Source organism: Uranotaenia lowii, chromosome 1 (genome assembly GCF_029784155.1).
Source record: "Uranotaenia lowii strain MFRU-FL chromosome 1, ASM2978415v1, whole genome shotgun sequence".
In the NCBI taxonomy this organism is placed as follows: Eukaryota; Metazoa; Arthropoda; class Insecta; order Diptera; family Culicidae; genus Uranotaenia; species Uranotaenia lowii.
In genome coordinates, this window is record NC_073691.1 from 186,621,015 (window position 1) to 186,630,747 (window position 9,733).

The following is a 9,733-nucleotide window of genomic DNA, read 5'->3' on the forward strand; positions in this document are numbered from 1 at the left end:
ATAATATGCAAAAAAAATACCATTGTACAGCCCAATCAAGTGAGCCAACAAACCGTTTAACAGTTATGAAAAATAAGACAAAAACAAACAACTGTCGACCAAGTATGCAGGTAGCGCGTGTTTCTAACAATGTGGGAACAAAAGAATTTATCAAATCACGAAAAAAAACACTATTTTTCACGCTTTGTAGAAGGTTTGCACTCAGTTCTTCCAGCAAACATTTAAGCAGGTATATCGCAGGAACAACAGAATAATTCAAATAAATAAACCAGATGAAATGATTATATTTAACTTATCAAAATAGCATAGAGCTACAAATGTGGAGATGATATAATGACAAAATTATAACGATTTTATTTCCCCCCAAAAAAACAAAATAAACGATTCTAAGTTATTTGATTAAATAAAAAAAAAAAATTCCGACCGAGAATTGAACTGCAGTCCTGCGAGTTTCTGTCCGACATCTTACCACTATGCCAAATTTTTTTTTGTTGCCACGCTATAGCTCTGTAGGTGAGATTTTCGTTTTAAGAACCGGTCAAGAGAAGAGAGAGAGAGACCGGAGAGTGTCAATTGAAGGACCGCCCATTTATCGTAAATATTTAAGTTCACTTTTAGATAGCTTTAATCGTAAATAACGAATAAGCATATTCTAAACTTTTTGGCGTCATATTTACGGCCTAACCAAAGTTCTATCTGATTCAACTTATTTTGGGCAAGCGTGTCATAAATGAATGATACAAAATCACTCAATACCAACGTGTTTACGATGGTTATTCAAAATGTCGCACTATTCGATTTTATGTAAGCTGGTTTGCTGCATCGGTAGTGCCCCAGATTTGATCTGAATATGGAGTGGAACACTGAAGATTCGGTCGGTGTTGTGGATGATCGTGTGAGCGAGTGAGGTAGCAATACACTGACAACGATTTAAATTCGAAGATATGATTGGAAAAGCACTACTCCCAAGCATAATGATGCATGACCACTACATTCAAACGAAACAAGAAGAAACATTTTATGGGTTTTTATTCGACATTATCCGACAATATTCTTGCTGACTGATTATTTCCATTCTGCTTTATCTTGCGATAGGATATAAGATATGTTTTATTTGATTTCTTTCATAAATATGCAATGCGGTTACACTTGGAGGACAATGCCAGTTATTAAGAGGTTTGTTAATGCCGGTCCGGCATGAAATCTTATACCGATAATTCCACCTTCTAGGAAGTTCATTATTGGAGTAGAGTCTGATTAGTGGGCGTAGAGTGCTAAACCAACACGGTATAAGCGTATAAGTATCATTTTTTAAATGTAGAAGTGTCTATAATGGAAATAATGCTTTTTACCTGGTTAATAATCGTAGAGCTCAGTATCTACGATTATTTTCAACAACATCACTGCCACTTTCTCATAGGTTTTTGATCAATGCGTAAAGATTTTGGTGGCCAGTGCATAACTCCCGAAATAATAACTATATGAAACATGTTTATATTTGATTTTTTAACCACTTTTTTGTGGTTCCAAACACAGGAACTGAAAACTTATATTATTGGCATTGACTATACTTTACAATGATCTTTTATCGAAAATTTAATGTACTAAGTATATGACCAGACCGTAGAAGAAACATTCGCCTTTTTTTCGCCAAAACACAGAATGTTTTCGTCAACCTTGCCTAAGGCGCAAATTGTCAAATGATAAAAACAAATCTCCAACTGTTTCACTTGTATTGCACATCTTTAGATAACCCATTCCAAGCACCCTTCAACTGGAGAACCGATTTTTATTTTTCATTATCCAACAATAAATTACATAGCGTTAGAAAGGTTATTTCTTGAGAGTCATTTTTCATTGAAAGATTTTCAGTTACCTCTTTTTAGAATTGAGTAAGTAATCGTTGAAATTTAAAAATTTTAGTATGAAATTAAATTGATTTTTGCAATTATTCTTTAACTTTAACTTTGTCAAAAATCTAGCTATGTCAAAAAAAATTATTGTAAAATCATGGTAAAAAAGCCATCTTTTAAGCATGATATAAGATAAATAACAGTCAGATTGAAAATCGGTTAAGAAGGTTGTGAGTAGCACCCAGGTAAAGAATGCGTTGTGACGTCACGAAAATTTATTTACTTTTTTCGAAAACGTTCAAGACTTTTTACTTCAACACTATTAAAGTAATTCTTCAATACAAGTTCAACACAACAATGCGCTTCAATAAACGAATTCTATTATAATTTTTATTAAAGAAACTAATTTTTTTTGCATTAACTCGGTTGTTTTTAAACATTTTTTTCTATTTCAACACTTGATTCGAGAATGACACGAATGCCACGAAGATGGTAAAGTGTCATTAATAAACCTTAATAATAAAATAACTTGATTTGAGAATAAACAAACTAAATATCAAACAAATGAAATCCTCATCGATTTTGTAAATGAATATTTGTGAATCATAAAGCAGGTAGTTATCTGTGATTTGAATAAAAATCTTGCAAAAGATCAAGTTCTTCATATATCTTCATATATGCTTGAATGAAAAACACCGCTAGTAGGTTCTATTTCTTTCTGGCATTATGTTCAAACAAAATAAGTTCCATGAAATAAATGTCATGAGATTCAAAAAATCTTTGAACATGGTAAACTTAATAGATTAACTTTTTATATCAAAAAAATCATTAGATTTTCATAGAAAATTGATTAATAAAATTGATTAAATTATTTAGAAAAAAACTGCCCTTATTGAAATTTTCACCTCAAAGAATGTCACTAGAAAATCCAAATCGAACCCCGTGTTCACATAAAATCTCACAAAAGAGACTTTTAACTGAAATAAAAAATTAAATAAATTAAAATATGTACCAGCACAAGGTGTCATGCAAAATTTGGGATTATTCTAAGGAAAGGAGTTGCGCAACGCACCTGAAGTTTGTATGGAATTATGTGGATTTTGTTCGGCATGAACAAAAAAAAACGGTTTTTCGTCAATAATTTGGGTCTTTATCAACCAATTTTTCTAATAATTTGAGTATTTTAAGGCTTCAATTATAATAGTATTTCATCTAAGGAACGCATTTCGATTAGAGTTATCATAAAACAGCTATAACGTTCAAAATTAGCGTCGATTAACGATCATTCAGCTATTTTTTGTAATTCACTCATCAGAAGCTAATTTTTGAAACTCAAAAACCTTTTAAACTAAACCACTGTCGAAATGGGATTTTGAGATACACTATAAAACAAATCAGCTAATAGGGAGTACAGAAATTGGTGCAAAACTTGGTTTTCTTGTTCCTTCCAAACCCAATTTCTCATAATTCCATACAAATTTTAGGCCATTGTGCCATCTATTTCCATGGGCCAATCCCCAAATTTGGAGCTGGACTTTGTGTTAGCCTAGGTTCTATTTTAGCTTGCAACTTATGAGATTTTCATAAGTCGGCTGATTTAGGCATTCTAGTGTCGATTAACAAACTTTGAAAAGATCGAGGCTTTGAAATCATCATTTATTTTTCCTTTCTTTGCAATTAAAAGTTAAAAAGCTTCAGAAACACATTTCAACGCATTTACGATTAAATATTTGCTAGTATTAGTTTTATTTTCTAAATAATATTCAAATGATCGCACAGAAAAATTTCGAATAAAATTGATGTGAGCAGTGTTGCATACCTTATCTGCTTATATGGGCCTTTGAGATTAAATTCCCCTTATTTCTTGGGAAATAATTGATCGAATTCATCACCAAATCACATTATTTATTAAGTTTTTAAGCTTTTTAAGTAAATTAAGCATTAATTTTAATTATATTTATTACTTGTAGTTAACCATAAAATTTTGTGACTTCACAACGCTTTGCAAAACCCTTTTCTATCAATGATGACAGTATTGCGTGATCAGAGAAATAATAAATTGGGTTATTCCACAATAAATCACAAAAAGTTGGTCGCAGTGGATATTTGAATATTGGACGCAGTGGATATGCATCTTCTCATACAAAAAAAACCCTGTATAAAAAAAAAGGAGCGTTGTGACGTCACGAAACTGAATCGCTCTAAAATAAATTGAAATCAAAATTTGAAAAATCAAAAACAGCGATTAGTTGGTTGTAATGAGTCGATACTTTCCTGAAATTTTCATAAAATTTGATCAAATAGAAGAGCAGAAAAATGCGGCGTTGTAAAAAAACTGAAAAGTGGAAAAAGAGGCGCGTTGTGACGTCACGATTCCTTTTGCTTATATTTTGTTAACTATTTGTTCTATAAAATTACTTTTGGTTTCAAATTGTAGAGAATTGAATTTTGACCTATTTTTAACAATGTGCGATCTGACCTGTAAAACTTACATACAATATACCAAAAAAATGTTATTGGATTTGGATTGACGTTATTAAATGCGGTTTTTAAACCACTTTTACACATTTTTTGTGGCCATTATCTTAGAAAAAAATATTTCAAGATATGCAACATATAACAGACAGAGTGACAATAAAGTTCTAGAACTTTTTGAAAATGATTCGATGTCTGCTTAGTAATTTCGCCAAATTATTGGCTTTTCTAAAGTTTAGAGTTGTTTCTAAAGATGGCTAGGTATTTTTATAAAATAATTTTTCCTTTAAAATACAGTGCGTTTGATCAAATGTTTTGGAAAGATTAGTTTTTCCTTATAATTTTTAGGCAAAATTCGCGAGATTCTTACATAGCTTTAAGTACTGAAAATCATCAAGTTTCATTTATAAATGAGCAGTTTAAGATCAACATTTGAAGAATAGACGCCCACAAAAACTAGTTTGATTTTTGCAGATTTTCTGGTCAAAAATTAGAATATTCATTTGAAAGCTTCAATTGTGTGTAATTGTTTCTTTAAAAGTTGAGAGCAAATCGGGTGCAGAATTGATATTAGATACCTATGAATGTATATTTCAATGCATTGAAAAAAAAACCGGCCTTCGGATAAAAATAAGTGAACACATTTCACCATTCCATTCACTTGTCTCGAGTTGATTTTTAACTGTCGTGGAAAGACAAATCTATCGCAATGTTTGACCGGCTTCACTTCGCAAATCAGTATTCCAACCGTCCATGATTTATTGTTAACGTGTATTAACTTGTAGCTTTTAATGATAGCTTTTACTATTGAATCAATATATACAGCTGACAGATACACACGTATTGCCAATAACAAAAAGCATTAAACTCAAACCAGCCCTTGAGAACTCTTAGAACATTTTGCTCTTAAATTTATCATAAATACTCACTTTCATAAATAAAAGCATCGTTAGACACAAAAAGTCAAATGTGAACTTTCGTGTGTTAAGTTGTGACTTTAAGGTTTCGGATATTTTTGTTAAAATTCTCTCTGTGAGCGCAATAGTTCAAATTTAAAAATTAATTAAAAATTAAAAAAAACAATGAAAAAAAAGAGATTTTTAAATAAGACTTTTGTCTGCCTCAGTATACAGCCAGTTTTGCAATGTTTCACAATGGAAGCTGAATCATTTCAGTGGTCAATCAATGGAGGAGCTAATTGAAACTGCCCGTTTTAATTCGATAATATTGGTATTATCGGTATGTTGATTTTTTTTTAAATTTTTGAAATATTTGTTTGTACTGAAATAAGCTAAAAAAATGTTTAAATAAACTCCAATTTATGGCCCTAATGCAGTAGAGGGTTAAAAGAGGATTAACTGAAATCTGACTGAAGAGCACATAAGAGTAATCATCACATCAACCCTTTTAATCGAAGCCCCAAGAAATATGACATGAAAGTCCTGCGGTAGCAAATTCTCATTTAAAAAGCAATTCATCAATCTTAGCGAAAAATTTCAACAAATAATAAGCTACCAAGCACAATTAATCTCACACAGTCCTCCATGATTCCAAAACATAAATCCACCTTTCCACTATCGACTCCCTGCAAACGTTAAGCCTGTAAGGTGAAATCCATGTGTGTTTCCGTCACTCAATCTTGGAAACATCATTTCAAAGATTTCCTCGTTCCCAGCCAACGCCCAGCGTTCGTTTCCATTCGCATTTAAGATAAAGGAAAAAGCTGTCAACGTTGAGGAATTAGCTGATAGTCTCATATGGGTACTTTGGAAAATGTGTCACCCAAATTACGTCTTCTGCTGACTGATTTCAGCTCTAAACAGACGATGTCTCCGACTTTTTCCGCGTGTCTAAGCTCTGGCGAAAAAAAGGCCAACGACCAAACCTCAACATCTCCGATTCGGAAATGTTGCTGAGAAAAGTATGAAACAAAGCTACAGTGTTCCATTCAAGTAGTCTAGAAGTAAAACCTAGATCGGCAGACGGGATCCGTACCGGTGGGCAAAGATATGGGTACCGGAGTGCGAGAGAAAAACATCAAAGGGGGAAGAATGATTGATGATCTTCGGCGGCTGTGACTCGGTCCCTCTGTCTACCAGAGGAAATTCGGGGATTCCAAAGGTTTTTGCGTAGGTATATACACAGGCAGCCGGTATGGAAAAAAAACACAAATCTACGGCAACAAACGGTCGGTTTTGTGTAATGCGTCTCATTCACGTTTTTCCTCGACAGTTGCCTTTACAAAACCTGAATCGATTCGGGGAAATGCCAAGCCGGTATGGAGTTTATGTACGTGTCCTTTGCATTTTTTCCCCAGATTGCCAATTTCGATGAGATAATGACCTTTCGGATTTGGTTAAACGAGAGTCTCGTAGCAGCAGCTGTTGAAGCATCCCTGGTGTGCTTCTCGGTGGGCGACAATCGTACACACGCATGATTCACAGGTTGGAACAGCATTTTGATGCAGAGTGAAACATTCCTAAAATTAAAATTAAAACACTGTAATCTTACTATACACTTTAAAATATAATGAAACTCTCAGTTATCTTACCGAAAGGGCACCTCATTTCGTTATACCATTATAGCCATTTGCGAGAAAAAAAAACTCAGAAAAAAGAACTAGTTAAAATTTACGTGCATTCTTGAATTAAATTATGTAGGTTAACCTGTACTCACTGTTCTGTATTTTCACCAAATATTAACGATTACGGGAAGCTTCCTTCGGTAAAATCCTAGCAGGCTTTCCCTACGATGCGTGGCGAAAACTTCGAGCACGTACCAAAACATACACAACACTGGGCAAGGACAACTTCGACTGCATTCCGTTCGCGCCCGAAGACAAACATGTAATGAAACCGAAAAAGTCATTCTCGCCTACTGTGACCGGCTGCCATGCCACCCGAATACCTACCTTCCTAATGGCCAAATACGAATGACGATGAGCGGAAGCTTTTGCAATTTTTATGGCCTAGGGTTCCCAAATTGCTTGAGAAGAATAATACAGAATTAAATCCATTATTGAGAATGTTTTGAGAAAACAAAATAAGTTAATTCAAATTTTAACCGTGTTAATTTAAAAGAAAATGTGAACTTTGTTTCTTAATTTAGGAATAAAAATTCAAACTAAAAATAACACTGTTCATCTTATCGCAAAAAAACAAATATTTTCAGTGGTTGTGTGTACATTTTATCCGTGAAAAAGTTCGAAACTCATTAAAACTTAAATTCAACACCAACATACTAGGCCCTAAATCGAAAACCGGCGTATTTACTATACGGAATGTTTAAGAGCTGGTTTTTTAAATTAATCAAAATTTGCTCTACATCTTTGAATATAGCATCTTGAATTCAATTTTCCTCTAGGGTGGACCTTAAACTATTTTTGACGAAAAGGTTAAAAATAGACAAAAAAAAACAACATTGCGAAAACAGAAAGTGATACATATTGTAGATATGATCTGGAGAATGTACAGAATAAAAATTGAAGTAATGAAATAATAATAAAAACATGTGACAACACTGAACTAAGAGCTTCAAAGTGAAAATAAAAGCACAAATCAGTTATTGGTCCAATCTTGTGAGTGCCCAGCAAACATTTTTGCAGGTGTATTCTTATGCTGTTTTTATATACGTTCCATATATATTATAGAATGATCGTATGAAAGTTCAAAACAGCATTTACCTACCTACCTACATACACAAATTTCATTTTTTTTTTTCTGAAGCGATAACAACTAAAGCAATTGGGCGTTATCCGACACCTTCTTCGTACCGATCGGAAGAATGCAAGAGAGCGTAAGATTTAGCTTTCACAGTCTTCAAATCGTTGCCAGCAACCATATTTCAAGTTTTCTCATTGGTCAATATAACTCAATTCCCATCTGATTTTTAACCATATGGATGCACTGCTGATTGCGGAGAGAACACAACAATGATTCTCTCACTTAAAGCCCGCGCGATAGCAAAATCATTTCAAAATTTACAAACATGGCGAACTTTCTTTTATATCCGATTTAAACTGACTCCAGACGACATTTTATACGATCCTTTCTCTATGCAGTTGGAATTGCGGTTCGCAACATCATTGTAAACGACTTTAGTTTCATATTTGCTGGGTGACGGGCTTGTTAAAGCTAGATTCTTAATAATAAATGAGATTAATCGTCAGTTCACAACAATGGCGTAGTTGGTACGAAGAGCGCAGATTGGAAAGGCTGCTGCTTAGTGTGTTTGGAATGATGTCAGTTCCGGTAAATAAGACGCTGCCTTGTTTGTTTAACCTTCCCATGCCGTTCGCAAAATATCCGTTTCGGGGAAATTTGAGTTGTAGTTTGATTTCGTTCTCCTGGCTGTAAATGTTAACCGATTTTGATGATATTATATTCATTGTGCAGGTAATTTGTTCTTATTACTCAAAATTTTAAAATAAAGTCGATATGTATTACCACGTTATCAGAAACTGGTTCAAAAAGTAAAAAGTCCGAAAAATCAATTTTATTTTTAAAATGCTCATAACTTTTGACAGCTTTTCTGTATTTAAGTGTTTCATTGATGTTTGAAATTGTCAAGAATCCATCTATTCGACAGTGTATAGATATGTTGGGGTCCAATGAAAGTTTTGACCGCTATCTCAGATCTTCCGGTAGAAAAAAATCTAACTTTAAAAAAACGATATCAATTTTTTGCTTTGCTTAGCTGTATTTCATTTCCCAATGAACCGATTTTCAAAACTCAAATTTCAATTTTTTGACTTTAATTTGATCATTATTTTCATAGAACATACTTGGTCTGTCAAAACTCATAGTTCTTCAGTATATTGGAATGATGATAAAGAGATTTCAAATGTGCGCTTCGGGTCATATTGACCCGAACGGCATGGGAAGGTTAAGAAGCGCGGATTACAAAGACGCTGCTCAGGTTGTTAGGTTGAAATGATGCGAGTTTTTGTGAATAAGAAAGAGTGAAATGACTTGCGCAGTTTAGAAAGGTTGCTGCTTGTTTGTTTTATGATGATGTCAGTTCTGGAAAATGAGACGCACTGAAAAAGCGCAGATTAGGCTGCTGTTATGTTTGTTTTGAAAAGATGCCAGTTTCGGTAAATAAGATAAACTGAAGCTGCGCAGATTAGAAAGGATGTCGCTTGCGGTTCCGGTAAATGAAATGGACTGTAGAAGCGCAGATTTGAAAGGCTGCTGCTATTGTAAGGATGCCAGTTTCGATAAATAAGACGGAAAAAGCATAGATTAGAAAAACTGCTGATGGGTTTTTTCTGTTCCGGTAAATAAGACTGAGAAGCGCAGATTAAGAGAGTGTTGCTTGCTTTTTTATGATGATGTCAATTCCGGAAGATTAGAAAGGATGTCGTGAGGGGGGAATCGATAAATTGATGAATTATTGAATTGTAA

At 33.7% G+C, this 9,733-nt stretch overlaps 1 long non-coding RNA gene across 1 annotated transcript; it reads right to left on the reverse strand.

The window, feature by feature from the left end:
- Nucleotides 1-5,040: 5,040 nt before the first annotated feature.
- LOC129739569 (uncharacterized) lies at nt 5,041-7,148 on the reverse strand. Its single transcript, XR_008735898.1, has 3 exons — nt 7,005-7,148; nt 6,880-6,947; nt 5,041-6,807 (listed from the first exon to the last, which is right to left on the reverse strand). It is a non-coding gene; the product is annotated as an uncharacterized LOC129739569 (long non-coding RNA).
- Between the last annotated feature and the right edge of the window lie 2,585 nt (nt 7,149-9,733).